We start from the raw sequence: 17077 nt of genomic DNA on the forward strand, positions 1-17077 counted from the left end.
TCTGATTGTCGTTAGGTTTGTGGTCGGCGAAAACGTAGAAAAGTATTCTTTACCGTAAATCTGAGAGCACCTCTTAGCAACAAATCTTGCTTTGTACTGTTCTACGCCTGATGCTGTACTCTTTTTTGTAAAGACCCATCTGGTAGAAATAACATGTTTATCTCTTGGGAGAGGCACTACCGTATAGGTATCATTTTCGGTTAAGGCATCTATTTCTTTTTTCATGGCAATTTTCCATTCATCACAATGTTCTGAATTAATTGCTTTGTTGAAGCTTTTTGGCGCATTTTCCATTGAATAGCAATAGTCGATTTGATAATCTTTTATATTGTCGACCACAAAAAAATCAGGTCATCTTCTATTTCTTTTGGGATATCTTTCGACTTTATCATCATCATGGACACTCTCGTCTCCATCATTTTCATTGTTTTCATTTGTTCTAATTATTTGAGGTAGTATAATTTCATCCTCTTCATATGACGGGTTTTCGTCTGTAAAATTAAACGCGTCTGTGAATTTTACACACCGGATTCTTTTTATTTTATTTTTTTCGGGAAAAAATATTAAATTGACTGGACTGTTTTTATCGTATCCAAGAAATATACCTCTGTCGGCTTTAATATTCAATTTACACTTTTTCTCCATATATGCGAAGCAAGTTGAACCAAATATATGCATTCTGCTTAAATTTGTTTTTTTACCGCAGAAAGATTCATATGGAGTTTTAGATAGTGTTTTGTTAAAGCACCTGTTGCGTATATAGGCTGCCGCCATAAGTGCATACGTCCAGAGGTTTTTAGGGAGTTTTGATTCAATGAGTAGGCATCTTGCCATTTCAAAAAGTGTTCGCCACGCACGTTCAGCAGTCCCGTTTTGGTGTGGCGATCTAGGAGCTGATGTTTCATGCCTGATATGATGGTTAATTAGTAAAAGTTCAAAATCTTTATTGGTAAATGCTGTACCGTTGTCAGAGCGAATACACTTGATTTCACCGTAGGGGGCCATGTCGGCCAGATATTTCTTAGTTGCTAGCAGGGTATCAGATTTGTTCTTTAAAAAGTAAACCATTATTAAACCTGAATGGTCATCTACGAAATTCAACACATATCTATAATGTTCTCTGGCTATCGGTTCTACGGGACCGTTTAAGTCAATGCACCATTGATAGGATTTTTTTTTTTTTTTTTTTGCCTTTTTGTCTGGTATCTTGTTTTGATAGTTTGTCATTTTCCCTTGCGTACAGACGTTGCAGTTGAAGGCTGCAGGGAAGAGAAAAGGACATCCCCCTACGAGGCTACGAAGTCTATTTTGAACTCTATCAAGGCAGGATAAGTCCTTTCTAGCAGCTCCGGCCCAGATGTGGCAACAATACTCCATCCTTGGACGTACCTGGCTCTTATATAGATAGAGAATTGCATCGGCAGTGAGATATCTACTGGATCGATAGAAGGATCCTATCATTTTTCCAGCGGCCTTGGCAACGGATTTAATTTTTTTTTTTTTTTTTTACAGTGGTCACTACATATCAAGGCCCGGAAGCCACTCAGGGATAAGGGTTATTGCAAGTATATTACGTTAGTGTGGAGATTTGATGAAGTGTTTACTTAAGGGGGCGGTTCATTAAGAATTTGTTAACGTTGGACTTGAAGACATCCAAGTTGTAGTTAGGTGGGAAGCAGGCAGACGGAACAGAGTTCCACAGGCGTGCAGTTCTAAGAAAGAAGCTTTGTTCATGGAATCCACGTTTTGATTTAGGCACAGATAAAGAGTGGGGGAAATTTTTCAGTGGATTCAGCTTAGACGGGTGTTTTTCGTGAAAGATTGGCAAAGGGGGACCAGAGATTGAAGTTCAGACGAGCACCTGCCATGGAAATAACGATAAAACAAGGATAGGCTCGCAACATCTCTTCTGTGGGAGAGAGGTTGCAGGGTAGAGAAAAGGGCATCCCCCACTAAGCAACGAAGTCTATTTTGTACTCTGTCAAGGCAGGATAGGCTGTTTTTAGCAGCTCCTGCCCAGATATGGCAGCAGCATTCCATCCTTGGACGTACTTGGCTTTTAATTTTTTAATGTATGTGTTCCATTTAAGATCAGGAGTAAAGGTCAAGCCCAGAAGCTTGTCAAAACATTAAGCCTCCCCAAGACGAGAGCCATTCATTTCAATTGATGCCAGATGGGGATCAGAGCGTTGATGATGTAAAGATAAAAGCTTGGTTTTAGATGCATTAAAAGTAATGTGATACTATAAAGTGGCCCTTCACGTCGGGTTACAGTAAAAAGCCATCTCTTTCCCCATTGTACCACTTGCTCAAGATCAGAGGAGAGAGAATCAGAGAAAACTTGGTCGTTTATGGTCTTAGATATGCTACCATAGATAGTAGTGTTGTTTTCTTTAGGGCAACATTTTTTTTTTTATTCCACCCTGTATTAGGTTGGCAATTAAGTTCTTGCTGTTTTTTTTTGTTTTTTTTTTTTAATATATTATGTTTTGTAAATTTATTTGCTATATTTTTTTGAGTCAAACAAATCAAAATTTCAATTTTGAAAATCTTGTTCAACGTCAGGAAAAAGTTGTGAACACAAATGGAGAATACATCATTAATTAAATAGTTGTTGGTTCTTTTTATTTGTAAAAATGTATTTAAAAAAAAACAGCAAGAACTTAGTTGTCAACCTAATAGTTTCTTGTAGTGTCTTTCTGGTGCGGAAGTAAATAAGTTCTGAACTATACCATAATTCCCATTAATCAGACGGTAGTCCAAAATGGGATCACCGCGTAATCGTCAGAGCTCCAGGGAGAAAAGATCAATTTGGAAGTCAATTTCTAAAAACCGTCCAACACATGCCAGCATGTAAAACAGATGTTAAACTGAATCGGATGATATGGATTATATTGTAAAAAAAACAAACAAACAAACAAAAAAAAAAAAACGTCAGCAAAATATTAATGTTTTCTTTTTTGTGAATCATAACTTTGAAACGCTGAGATGTCGTCGTATTTTGTTTATTTCCAATATTATTACATATTTTTTTAATTTACAAAGACCTTCACTTATATAAAATTTGCAGATATGACCCCCCCTCTCCCTCCAACAAAACCTTGCTATGAAAAGACTGAATTAATAACATTTATATTCCCGCCCACATATGCAGCAAACAAAAACAAAATGGATTCCATAACTAAATATATACAAACCAGGTCTGAATTCTGATGTGAGTGTTTTTCATATGTATTTTTTTTTTTCTTTTTACAGAGTGAGAAGTTTGGCCGTTTAAAAAAAAAAAAAAATTTTTTTTACGGCATATCAATCCTTTCATAGGTTATTTAATTGCAGAATCCAGTAATTTTTGGAAAAAAGTTTTTATGTTATGAATTCTTTATATCTTCAAATATTTATTCATGATGTTTGAGTTGGTTGTTTTGTAGAGGAAAATTGTTCTTATTGATTTTGCAGAACATGATTGAGTTTTGCAAAGGGAAAAAAACCGATAACATCAATGTTTAGTGCATTTTAGGTCAAGAAGCCAGTATCTTCAGACAGCCTGATTTGGTAGCATCAGTTACCGACGAAAAATAATTCCATTTTTTTCATAAATGTCTGTTAGTTAAAGCAGTTATTTGATCGTAACATTAATTACAAAAAGACGAACACGCATACGAAAAAGAAAAAAAAAAAAATGTAAAAAATTTGATACTGACAGACTTAAAAATATTTACCTCCTTACTAGGTTTGACACAAGGTAAAATGTAGCTTTGAGAAACCAGCACACTAGGATAAGCATACTCTGACCTACAAAAAATGCCTGAGCAATCCTGCCAGCTTTCCCAAGTAGGAGCGCGTCAGGCGATTAACAATAAACTAAATGCTATTTAGGTCTTACAGGGAACATGAACTGGAATAGATACATTGAGAGCATTGCCAAGGCTGCTGCAAAGAAGGTGGGCTCTCTCTACCATGCTATAAAAGTATCCTGTACCTCTATAAGGCCACCATTCGCCCATGTATGGAGTACTGTTGTCACCTTTGGGCTGATGCATCTGCTGCTTGTCTCTCACTCCTGGACAAGGTTCAAAAGAGAGTCGCCAACCGGATAGATCCTGAACTGTCATCCAGGCTTCAGCCTCCGTCCCATCAATGAAATGTTGCATCCCTCTGTCTGTTCTACAAATACTTGATGGTGAATGCTCTGATGGATTGCAAGCACTTGTACCTCCTCGATGTGACTACCCCCGACAAGCAATTATGTCCCACCCCTTTACAGTAGAGATCCCTAGGTGTATGAAAGCCTTTTACTCCAATAGTTTCTTCCCCAGAACTGCAAGACTTTGGAACTCCCTTCCGGGATTCTGCTTTCCTAACTGTACTGATATGCAGAAGTTCAAGTGTAACGTGAAAAAACATCTTGCTACTCGTCTCCCTTCATAATGCTCCTGCAAATTATGTCCCCGATAGTAGCCCCATACTTCAAAGTGCCACTGTGCCTTGTTTGGGGTGAAAATTGAAGAAAAAAGATTCTGCGTTTGTTGGCATGGATTTCCTCAATAGACTCAGATACTTGCAGAGAGGACCAAGTGATGGTTGCCCAGTGAAAATGGTACGATGGATCCAATAGGACTTAGAAATGAGTCATCGATCTGCCTTCGACACCCAGAATGCCTTCATATTTCCTAGGACAAACCAATCTGCAATCAGACAACAAGGCCACTCTTGGACTGATCTAGATATTAAAATTAAAAATTATAATACTACGTTGGTATTAAAAAAAGAGCATTTCATACTGACCGATTTATACATATTTGCTCTTTACCAAGAGGTTAGACAAGGTAAAGTGTGTGTTTTTTTTTTAAGAAGCCAAGCACAAAAAACAAAAAAAAAAAAATGCTGGGTAAAATGTTTCAGGAAAATAGCAACAAACTAACTCCTTTTCAGAAAGAAGGTAAAGTTTGGGAGATTGAACCTCCTACGACTCAATAGAATCATATTTCAATTTAACAGCAACACCACCACCACAATCATCGGTGGTTAACGACATGGACTGACAATCTGGGTGTGCAATGTTCGAATCCATATCATTCCACAAAAACATTCTTACTTAGGAGAGAGACAACGTGAAGGTTGCCAACATCCCTAACTAATTGATAACATTATGGAAAGAATTCTTAAGAAAATCATGCTCAACAACAAAACTGTTCTCAAACTCATCGAACTATCGAAATTATATTTTTTTTTTATTTACCAAATGTATAGATTTGCTAAATAAAAAAATATAATTTTGATAGTTCGAAATTTTGAAGTTTAAACCAGAAAACACACACACACACACACACACACACACACCTATTATACTAAAGTTGAGCAACCTTTGTTTCCTGAAGGTTCCCTCCCCCTATATTTTATGCATTCAAAATACATGTTAAAATATTCCTTCATTTTAGGATTAAGTTATGTTTGCAAGAAAAATGACATTTTAAATGTCCTAATTAGTCATAAATTACAATTGTTTCATCAAGTGATCCATCTCTTACTATCACTCTCATCCTCTCTCACTGTATCTTTGATTTCGTATGATTTTATACCTTTTTTTAATTTTTTTTTTTTTACTCGCGTTCAACTCAAACAAGGCATATCGCCATTTGGATGTAAGTGACTACTATTTGAGACCATGTTTAGAGGAGATGAGCAAGATGTTGGTTTATATTACATTTAAACTTCTGCATATCAGTACAGTCAGGGAAGCCGATAGCAGTAAAGTGAATTCCGAAGTCTAGCTGTCCGAGAGGAGAAACTATTAGAGGAAAACTTTCCGGCATTTAAGAACCTCAACAGTAAAGAGGTGTGATTTTGTTGTTAAGTGCGTTTGTCGGAATATGTACGTCAAGGGGACACAAGTGCAAGGAGTTCAGAGCACGTTCCATTAAAATACTTGTAAAAGGCATAGGAATGTAATATTGTGGTGATGGGACAGAGGTTGGAGCTTAGTTGATGGTGTAGGACATATTAGATTGGAAACTCTTTTTTGAATCTCTCTCAAGAGAGAGAGAGAGCGCAAGAGAGAGAGAGTGTGTGTGATTAAAGGTGCACTAGTCCAGATGTGGAAACAATACTCCATGCATGGAGTAATGGTGGTTTTATAAAGGTACAGGATACTCTCAGGAGTGAGTAGTCTTCTATCGCTATTTCTGTTTATTTACAAAGCTAATAGAATAAAAAAGGAAATTAAAAAACAAACAAGTGAAGCATGCATGGTCCCCCGTGAATACACAGTGAACGAGGCATAAAAAAATGACTAAGTTCAGCATTTGTCCCCCCCCCCATTTAGCCCCAAAAGTCCCCAGGGGACGTCAAATCCTGGTGAAAATGAACAGTGCAGTTTTAGGCCTTAACATATGTAAATTTGAGTTCTGCACCATGCAAAAAAAGAAATAACTAAGTCCATCATTTGCCCCTCCCCATTCAGCCCCAAAAGTCTCCAAGGCCTTAACATGTTTAAATTTGAGTTCAGCACCATGCAAAACTGCTAAATAAACATATACAGAAAATTTTGGACAAATATGGTAAAATAGTCCCAAAAATGGAGTGTTTTTATTAACCATAAAAGAGCTCCTGGAGCGCACCCAAGAGTTATCGCGAAGTATAGACAAACAAAATTATATAGAAATCAGTTAATTATAACTTTTCAGAAAGTTTTATAAAAATCCAAGGCATCAATTTTTTTTTATTAAAAATGGCTAAAATTGACACTTTTGTGCTTATTAGCACAAAAGTGTCAATTTTAGCCATTTTAAGCCGAAAGGCAACCATGGGGGTGGGCAACCGGAGTTTTCCCAGAAAATCCGTTTTGTTTATTTTTTTTTATTTATTTTTATTTTTTACTCATATCATGTTTAATGTTTGTGAAAAATTTTTAAAATTCCAAGGCGTAGTTATTGAGAAAAGTGCGGACAGACGAACGGACAAGGGTGAATTTACAGGTCCACCTTCCTTTTGCGTGTGTGTGTGTGTGGGGGGGGGGGGTTAAAAAATCGAAACACATCTAAATCTTAGTTGAAGAGGAAAAGATATTTTTATGCTTCCAAGAAGGCTGTTAGAGTGAGGTGGTGAAATGACACCACGCATGAACAAAAACAGACAAACGAATGTCGCATTCAAATGATAAATTTTTGTGTGTATATATATATATACATATTTTTTTTTTTTTTTTTTTTTTTTTTAATGTTTCACATAGAAATCAGTAGATGTGAACTTTCGGTTAAATATGTTAAAAATGTCTTTGGTAATTCTGAAAGTAACCTCTTTTTTAAAAAGAAAATGAACCAAAACGACAGCATAAAAAACGAAACAACGAACAGGACAGCTGTGACACAGACAAATAACAGATCAGTGAATTTATCAAAATTTATTTTTAGCCAAACTTATTTCCTTGATAAGTTCCAAGTATTAGCTGAGCACAAAATTAATTACACAATCTAGTGGGAAGGATATCTTCTCTACATCTCCTTTTCTCACTTTGTTTCTAGTTTTCCTCTACTATAGTTATTTCAAAGGAAATTGCTCGACTGAGCTCCAATCTCTGGTTCCTCTCTAAGACATTCACAGCAAGAACTCATCTTACTACCCCAACTGAAAAGGGCTTTAGTTTCTTCGCATGCCTAACATCAAATGGAATTTCTGTGAACATAAAACCTTCCATCTGTGGAACATACTACCGTGGGACTGCTTTGTATAGATTACAACATTTGTGTCTTCAAATTCAATAAATTTTTACTTATAAGTAATCAAACTTTGATTATTCCATTCATCTTTTTCAATCCTCTCATAATATTCTTCATCATCCAACTGATAATCTATCCATCTCATTCACTCATCCTCAAGTGGTTTTTGAGCCTTGATAGCTCATTAGTAAATTAAAAAAAAAAGTGGGATGAGGTGATTATCTAAAAACAAATTCAACTGGATAAATTATTTTCTAAAAGTCTAATTACATTTTATTTATCTTAACCCTTTATAACCTGAATTATGATAAAAAGATTGTTAATTTTAGTTAGGTTAAAGGATAATGATATTATGATTGTCTTAAAATTGCAAAGATTATGAAGTTCAATAGTTAAACTACCACTGAGAATTTTTGCATTTCATAAACTTACCATGATTATTATCTATAATGCTTGAAAAAAAGTCTTTATGACAACAAACGAAATCCTCCACTTTCTGAGAAAGATGGCGGCATACAGTTGCAATGACGGTGGACAGTTGCAATCTGGAAGTATCTGGCATCTACCCAGATACTGAACTAATACGTACAAGGCGTGTTGCAATCAATTCCCATTTTATTTATGCTATTATAGTCATTTATTTACAACTGAACGAATTAGTTCAACCAGGTCATAAAGGGTTAACAACATGGACCAACGTTCAATAAAAAAATTTCCTTCAAACTGAAACATTGATTTTGTATGGAAGAATATATCAATGACAAATAAAAAAATAAAAAATCCGTCCGACTTTACTTTATTATATAGATAGATGTGCATTAGTTTGTACCAGTTTACTGAGTGCTACAGACAAGTAAATACATATGTAAGTAGCGAACATGATGATATATAGACCATAATTAAATTCAAATAAGATAAATAATTAAAAAAAAAAAAATTCCTGTAGCAGCTGTATGGATTCCATTTTTGATTTGCATTCCAACCTTTCTGCTCTACTTCTCTCATGTTGTTTGGTTTACAAAGGTGAAACATACGACATATGGAGTCGATTGACCACTGGTCCCATTGAAAAGACAGTTTCCCATGTTATCAAGCATAATTTTCTTTTACGAGTATTTCTGGTTAACATTCTAGTACCTTTTTGCCTAGGAGCAAAGTATAGTATCTGTTCTGATACTACACTCCACCTCAATCAGTGAGGAGAAAGCAGGCTCCTTCAGTCTTGGACAGACTATGGATTTTTTTTTTTTTTTTTTTTTTTACATGGGGGGGGGGTCACCACTTATCAAGGCCGAAGGCCACTCAGGGATAAGGGTTATTGCGTGTACAGTAATCAATGAGATGGTATTGTAGTAATCATTAGTATTGGGGATTTTGATAGAGTGTCTTAAGGAGGCGGTTTGTCAGGAGTTTGTTTATGTTGGACTTGAAGACGTCCAGGTTGTAGTCAGGTGGGAAACAGGCAAGCAGCAGAGAGTTCCACTGGCGTGCAGTTCTAAGAAAGAAGCTTTGCTCATGGAATCTACGTTTGGATTTAAGCACAGATAAAGAGTGGGGAAAATTATTGACAGTAGTTTCAGCCAGACAGGTGTTTCTTGTGAAAGATTGGCGAGGGGGGACGAGGGATTGGAGCTCAGACGAGCACCTGCCATGGAAATAACGATAAAACAAAGACAGGCTCGCAACGTCTCTTCTGTGGGAGAGAGGTTGCAGGGAAGAGAAGAGAACCCACGAAGGTTGTTTGTGCGTGAAATTTTTGTGGCAGGAGGTCCGCAATTTCCAACCACACCTCCCCTGAGACGACATTGTTAAATACCAGCAGCAAGTGAAGCACAGGATGACTGGAAACAAATGCCGAGATAAGCAGAGAGCACATACAGCGCCTAGAATTCCAAAATGGTCACCCATCTGATACTAACCAGGCTCAACGTTGCTTAACTTCAGTGATCTGACGAGAACCGGTGTGTCAACGCAATTATGCCGTATAGTGAGGATAAATCCTTTTAGATTGAGGGGATTTTTAATTTTGTTCCTCTCCAGAGTGCCCGTTTTTTTTGGAGAGCTGGATTTTCTCTACATTAAAAAATACTCCTTGTGTCCAACTCTACCCTCGTGGGGAGGCAAGTAAATAGGAACATCCTAGTATCACAACCAATTATTGCCATAACGGTCAAAATGTGCCAGAGTACCAACTAAAGACTTACCTTTAAAAATTTTTGGGGGGTGGGGACGGGGGGGGGTATTTGTGTCGAGTTTGAATGAATATCACATTTAAAATTATTGGTGATAAATAGTTTTATGATATCTAAGATCTTTATTGTCCAATGTATTCCCTAATGGTTTTCACTGGTCGCCATGTTTGTTTTTGCGCATGCACAAAAAATTGACCATGTGTGCACAAAAAGAAACATGGCGACCATTAAAAACCATTAGGGAATACATTGGATAATAAAGGTCTTAATATCATAAAATTTGCTTGTCGGTGACAGTACCCCCCTCCCCTCAACTTTTTAAGGCCAAGTCGGCAGTTGGTACTCTAGCACACTTGGACTGCCATTACAAATAAGACCCTACACGAGAGGCCATTTTTCAAACTTCTTGGCCTAACATCCACAGGCAACATGAATTGGAACAAATACATTAAGGATATTACCTACTGCAAAAAAGGTGGGTTCCCTCTACCATACTAGAAAATTACTCGCACTAGAGAGCATCCTATATCTTTACAAAGCCACAGTTCATCCACGCATGCAGTCTTATCACTACATCTGGGCTGGTTCATCTACCACTAATCTCACTCTTAGACAGGGTCCCCCAAAATGGTTCAAATCCAATAAATTCTGCACTGTCGACCAAGCTCCAACCTCTGTCCCATCACTGCAATGTCACATCCCTGTGTTAATGGAATGTGCTCTGATGAACTCGTAGCACTTGTGCCTCCTCGACGTACATACCTCCTAATCTGACAAGCAGCAAAATCCCACCCCTTCAATGTAAAAGCTCCCTAGATGCCAGAAAGTCTTCTACTCTAATAGTTTCTTCCCTTGGACTGCCAGACTTTGGAATTCCCTCCCTGTTTCCTGCTACCATGACTGTACTAACATGCAAAAGTTTTCATGTAATGCCAACAGATCTTGCTGTTCAACTCCCCAGTCCTATTAGACACGATTCCAAATAGTAGCACCTTATGTTCCAAGAGCTTCTAGAAGGTTTGCTTTTTATATTTGTTGTATCAAATATCGATCTCTTTTTTCCATTCAATATCATTTGTTTGGAGTGAAAGAGTGAGAAAAAAAAAACCTAATGGGTATTGCATCTTGGCATATCATAATTCAAAAAGGATCGATACGTGATACAACCGATATAAAGCAAACCTTCCAGAAACTCTTGGTCGTAAACAGGAAGATATGAGTGTTTAAAATTTTTCTTTTAAAACTCATCTTTATCATTTTAGAAAAGCTCAAGGCTCGAGCATGAAGCATAATGGCCGATGACAGAGTTGCAATGTGTTCAAATTCAAAAGTGCTTTCTTGTCAAGAATTTACCCTATATTAAGAATAAAAAAATAAAGAAATCTGTATGATGTACGTCCCTGTGACAAAACGAAAATATTATATTCCAAAAACCACGTACATTGATCAAGTAGTTTTATTTTTATAAAAATCATTTTTAAGCAATTAATGGAAATTTGTAGGCATTACAACATAAATCTAATATGAATTATTGTTGAGTTATCTCCCTTTTTCAATTTCTTTCAAAATGGTGGAGAGACGGTCACTTCTCAGATACTCATAAAATTTGATTTCTATTTATTTTAAAAATAAAGCTACTTCATCAATTCACCCGATTTTTGGAACGTGATATTTTTGTTTTGTCACGAGTATGTACATCTAGATTTTTCTTTATTTTTATTTTCTAACTAGCAGGAGGGGGGCACCTGATCTTGCCGGTCGTAAAATATGCTTAAATATATTTTAATTCATGCAGATTTCATATTTATTATTACAGAGCCAATTCTCTATTGAATAATATATTGTACCTAATATATGGTACTGATTTCAAGAGTTTAAAAAAAAAAAAAAATGACTTGGGTGCCATCAGCTAGAATCGAAACCGAAACATTTAGTGCTCCAGCAGTATTCCACACCGTTTGAGCTAACCTAAAAAAAAATTAAAACACTTCAAGCTTTTTTTTTTTTTTTTTAATTTTCTTCCTTTGAAGATTGTAATGCTGGGTATAGGGCAGCCAAACTAGCTGCCAACATTGCCTGCTTTTTATTGAAACCAACCGAGAGCTCCTTTTAGTATCCTCATTGTTCCCTTAAGTGCAATTGTCTAGATCTCTTTTGCAGTTGGTTCACCAGGAATATTAGTTAGGTAGGACTTCAGGTTGTTCTTCATAAGCCCTGTGGCACCTATAATAACTGATATGATTGATATCTCTCTAAGATTCCAGTTTCTTTTCATATCATACATGAGACCTTGGTATTTGGTCTGTTTCTCTCTTTCAACTCTGTTCAGACTGCCATCATTAGGGACACTCACTTCAACCAAGGTTGCCACTCTTTCTGACTTATTCCATATAACTATGTCCAGTTTCACGGCAGCATTTTCAAGATAGGTGGCTGTAGGATTACATGGTTGTAATGTATGGTATATAAGTAATTTCCAACTGCTCTTTCAAGTTGATGCTCCCAGGACTTGCTGCTACACTGGATGTTTAATTTTTTTACAGATGATCCAGTGGAGATACTTACATACTCCATTATGTCTTAGAACCTTGCAACTTGACACTAGATGACTCACACTTTCCAATTCCGTCAAACTATGAATGAATTTGCACATGCTCAAAAATAACAGAAGTATGCCAACAAATTGAAATGAACATTTTGCATTTCAACTTGCCAACATATTTCTATACTAATGTTAGGATGATTAATCCGGAATAGGAAAAATTGGAACTTTGGAGGTATCGAAATCAGAAAAAATTTGTGCCTATTTTTCAATGCCAAAAACGATTACTTTAATGATCGTTTTTTATTTGATTTTGTATAAAACAAAATCTTCCAATGCTGGTAGTAAAAAAAAATAAATATTTATTGATTTTAAACTTCCAGTAAAACTAAAATCTATAGATCGCCCCCTCCTACAAGTGAGAAAATACACACATTTAACATGTGTTTTTACAGTAATTGAGAAAAAAAAAAAACCCCAAAAAAACAAACAACTTTATAGTTAAATATTTAGAGAATTATAAAGAATCAGAATCGGTAATTGTATCGGCATCAGGAAAACTATTGGAATTGTCCCGTCACTATTCAGTATGCGTTAGTCATCCATCCAAACAAAGATTTTACTTGTTATAAACCATCCTGGGTGTATGGTTACTATTTCCTGTAAATTTCAGTGTTATGTGACCAGTAGTTAAAGAGTTTATTGGTTAAATATTTTCAGACAGATATACATCATCTGTTTTATTTATATAGCTATATGAAGAATTCTGGACAAGACAACCCTCCTCCCCCAAATAGCAAAGGCAAAATAAGTTGACTTATTCAAAATCAAATTTTCCTCAATGAGAACAAGAGGAAAAGTGCCGCTGAAAAATACAATTCTGCATTAATTAAAATATAATTAGTACGAGTATTTTACGATCCGGCAATCTGCTAATCTTTTATAATATATATATATTATATATATATATATATATATATAAAAGCAAAAATGTGTGTGTTTGTATGTATTTTTTCTATATGTCCGCCAAAGGCTGTCAATGTCTTACTGGGAGGAATCTCGGCTTGCTCACACATTCTTATAACTTTTTGTATGCTACACAGATGATAATATCTCGCACTTACGAAACGTAGTCATAAAAATATTTTATATCGCCCGCTTTTATACAACGATGACAAAATTCGTGCTCTGAATTCGTTTGCTGCTGCTGTGCTACTACTGCTATGACCTAGAAAAACGACGTTCGTTTTTAAACGCTCATTTTCAACTGATCAAAAGTCCCTGGCTTTTGTCCTCGCGGTATGTCGTTAGACTATTAACCTTGAGGCTTCGGGTTCGAGCCTACCTCCCTCCCAAAACTTTTTTTTTTTTTTTTTTAATTTGAGCTTTCTTTTTTATCCACACACACACACACACATCCAAGTTTTTTTTTTGTTTTTGTTTGCTTTTTTAAACTTTTCTTTTTTGATCTAACCCCCCTCCTAACACACACACACCTACAAACATCTGGGCAACGCCGGGTTCCCCCGCTAGTCTTATATAAGGCAAAATGTGCATGTGTTAGTGTGTGTGTGTGTGTGTGTTTGTATGTCTTGCAAAAACTTTCAACATTTTTGCCAGATAGGTATAATTTTCAAGCTCAAACCTTGGCCGACAAATATCGAAAAATTGTCTAAAAATATTAATTCCTTCACCTTCGACGGCTCACTTTTTTTACAGAGAGGATAGCAAAAAATCGTTCCTTCATGACAAGATAACGATACACGCATGCGCCAATGATGGCGTCTATTGAATTAGTTTAAATATTATAAAAACTGAGCCAATTTCAATGACACTTTCTTAGCTCAGTTGGTTAAAGAGCAGCATCATTATCTAAAGGTTGCGAGTTCGAATCAAGATGTAGGATATCTTTTTTGTTTTTCTGATTTTTTTTTTTTTTTAAACAACTTTTAACATCGTCAGCTTCAAGTTAACACACACACCTCGATTTTTTTGATTTATTGAAATAGTTCGTTCTTTCTTTTTTCCATCACGTGCGCTGTTTTTGCAGATTTTCTAAACAAGTTTATCATCGTTTTTTTTTTAATGGTTTTGATTTACCCCCCCCCCCCCAACACACACACACCTCAACTGTTTTTGTTTAACATCGTTTTTTTTTTTTTAAATATTGAAACATTTTGTTTTCATTTACCCCCTCCCAACACATATACATACAAACACCCGAGCAGCGCTGGGCACCATAATTAGTCTCTCTCTCTCTATATATATATATATATATATATATATATATATATATATATATATAAAATGGGTTAAGAAATTCCAACGAAATAAAGATGTATATTTAAATAAGGGAGTAGTCACCAACAATGTGTATTTTTTAACACTATTTTATTATTCCGTGTTTTGGTTTTTCATTGAGAACTATGTTTGGATCATTGTAATAATGTTTTTAAGTCATTGAAATCGTTTACGCGCGTTTCAGACGTTCTGTGAAGCGTCCTCGTCAGAAATTATTTTCAAAATAATTTCTGACAAGGACGCTTCACAGAACGTCTGAAACGCCCGTAAACGATTTCAATGACTTAAAAACATTACAATGATCCAAACATAGTTCTCAATGAAAAACCAAGACACGGAATAATAAAATAATGTTAACAAATACACATTGTTGGTGACTACTCCCTTATTTAAATTTATATATATAATATATATATATATATATATATATATATAAAAGGCAAAATGTGTGCGCACATTTTTTGCATGTCCAAGAAAGGCTTTTTTCGTTGGGGCTCCGGGGGGGGGGTAACTATCGCTTAGAACTTCTTAATGTACGAACTGCGAATGCGCATCAAAGCTAGATTTATTTACAACGACTTTTACACGATTCTTGCTATTTCGGCTCGTCTCATGTTGATTTGTTTTTTTTGTTTTTTGTATAAAAGAGAAATTGATGTGAAACTAAGGCGTGGTTCTCGCGTCCAGAAAGCGAATGGACATTTGGTCAATGTCGGTTTTCACTGTCATATCAGACAATTGCTTTCATTTGGACACTCCCCTAATAAACGGGGAAGCTGGTTTTTCCCAACGTGTTGGGGAAACCAAACCAGACAAAGTTGGGTAAAAAAAAAAAACCCAAAAAACTCAAAAAGAATGATCCCGCAGTAAAATTAAGTGTGGATTTGACCTCATTAAACACACATTTAAAAACCGTCTTAAGAAATATTTAACTGCAGAATAGAGTGTTTGACCTCAATTTAAAATCATTCACTTTTTAATCGCTAAATTTGACGCCTTACATTGCTTCCGTCACCGTAGCACAGGTGTATGTCGTCAGTCTATTGGTCTCAAGGCTCCGGGTTAGAGCCTACCTGCCCCCACCCCTTTTTTTCTTTCACACCTACAAAAGAGGTTTTTTTTTCCATTTGTAAAATCGCTGTTTTTTGGTTTTATTTTTTCAAGTTTAACATCGTTTTTGTAATATTTAAACAGGGTTAAGTTTCCATTTTGTTCTGCCAAATCCCCCCCCCCCCAACACACACACCTACAAACACCCGGCAACGCCAGGTAACCCCGCTAGTCTATTATATCAAACGCGAAATGGGCGCAAGCATTTGTGTTCATGAAAGGCTTTTTTCTCGCGTCGGTTACATTTATGGAGAAGTTCCTTATACTTCCCAGATTGTAATATCTCCGATTTGCAGATGGACGTTGTCTCTATCTTTTATTTGATAGAGTTTTAAAAAATTGCGCTGTTTCCAGTGTTTGTTTGTCTTTCTTGCATAAAGCAAAAGTGATTGAAGCAAAGGGACGTCTTGAAAGCAATTAGCTTTGATCAATGTGGAGGAAACCCTTCATATCAGACAATTGCTATTTATTTGGACACTGCCAGATTTCCCCCTTTTTTTGGAGGGGGGGAGCTGGTTTTCTCCAACATTGTGGGAAAACAAATACGGCAGAAAGCTGAAAGCTTAACTGGCCTATAGCCAGATTTCAGTGCGTGATTCTTAACTATGGCGCTATGGCGTAATAGTTGACATTGTTAAATTTGAACGCTTTACACTTCCGATCGCATCATGGCATAGCGGTAAAATATCAGGGTTTTTTTTCACTTTCTTTTCTGCCTTTGCATCGCAGGTTCAAGCCTGCCTGCCTACTTCCACTTTTTATTTTTATTGCTCAACACACACCTACAAACACCCAGGCACCCCCGCTAGTCTATATATAAACAGCAAGTGTCTGTGTGTTTGTATGTTTGGTAAAAATTTTTGTCATCTGCATCGTACAGGCACAAACATGGTATCATTAGAAAGAGCAATCTCTGACATAATATTGAAAAAAATTGTCAATTATTTCATGTACAAATGTTCTGTTTGAAGACGGTTTCAGATAAACTTGCTTTTGACGTGGTTTACAAACTGCATGCGTGAACCGTTGTTAGGTTCCTTCATTTTAAATAGCTAAATTTGCAGTGTTATAACATGTGGGCTCGTGGATAACACATTTGCTTACTAACTTAAGTTATGCAAATTTTTGCCTAGCACACGTTTTTGTTTTCGCTTCTGGCTGCCTTTGCATCGCAAGCAAAGTCCCATTTTTTTTGTATTTTTTAATAACTGGCTCTT

The 17077-nt window shown here is 36.1% G+C and overlaps 1 protein-coding gene across 1 annotated transcript in view; it reads right to left on the reverse strand.

Moving 5' to 3' along the window:
- LOC145252500 (low-density lipoprotein receptor-related protein 4-like) overlaps positions 1-17077 on the reverse strand; it is a 265250-nt gene that overhangs the window by 152199 nt on the left and 95974 nt on the right. The window lies entirely within an intron of this gene.

The sequence above is a fragment of the Euprymna scolopes genome, chromosome 29 (assembly GCF_053919585.1).
Source record: "Euprymna scolopes isolate OS-2025 chromosome 29, ASM5391958v1, whole genome shotgun sequence".
In the NCBI taxonomy this organism is placed as follows: domain Eukaryota; kingdom Metazoa; phylum Mollusca; class Cephalopoda; order Sepiida; family Sepiolidae; genus Euprymna; species Euprymna scolopes.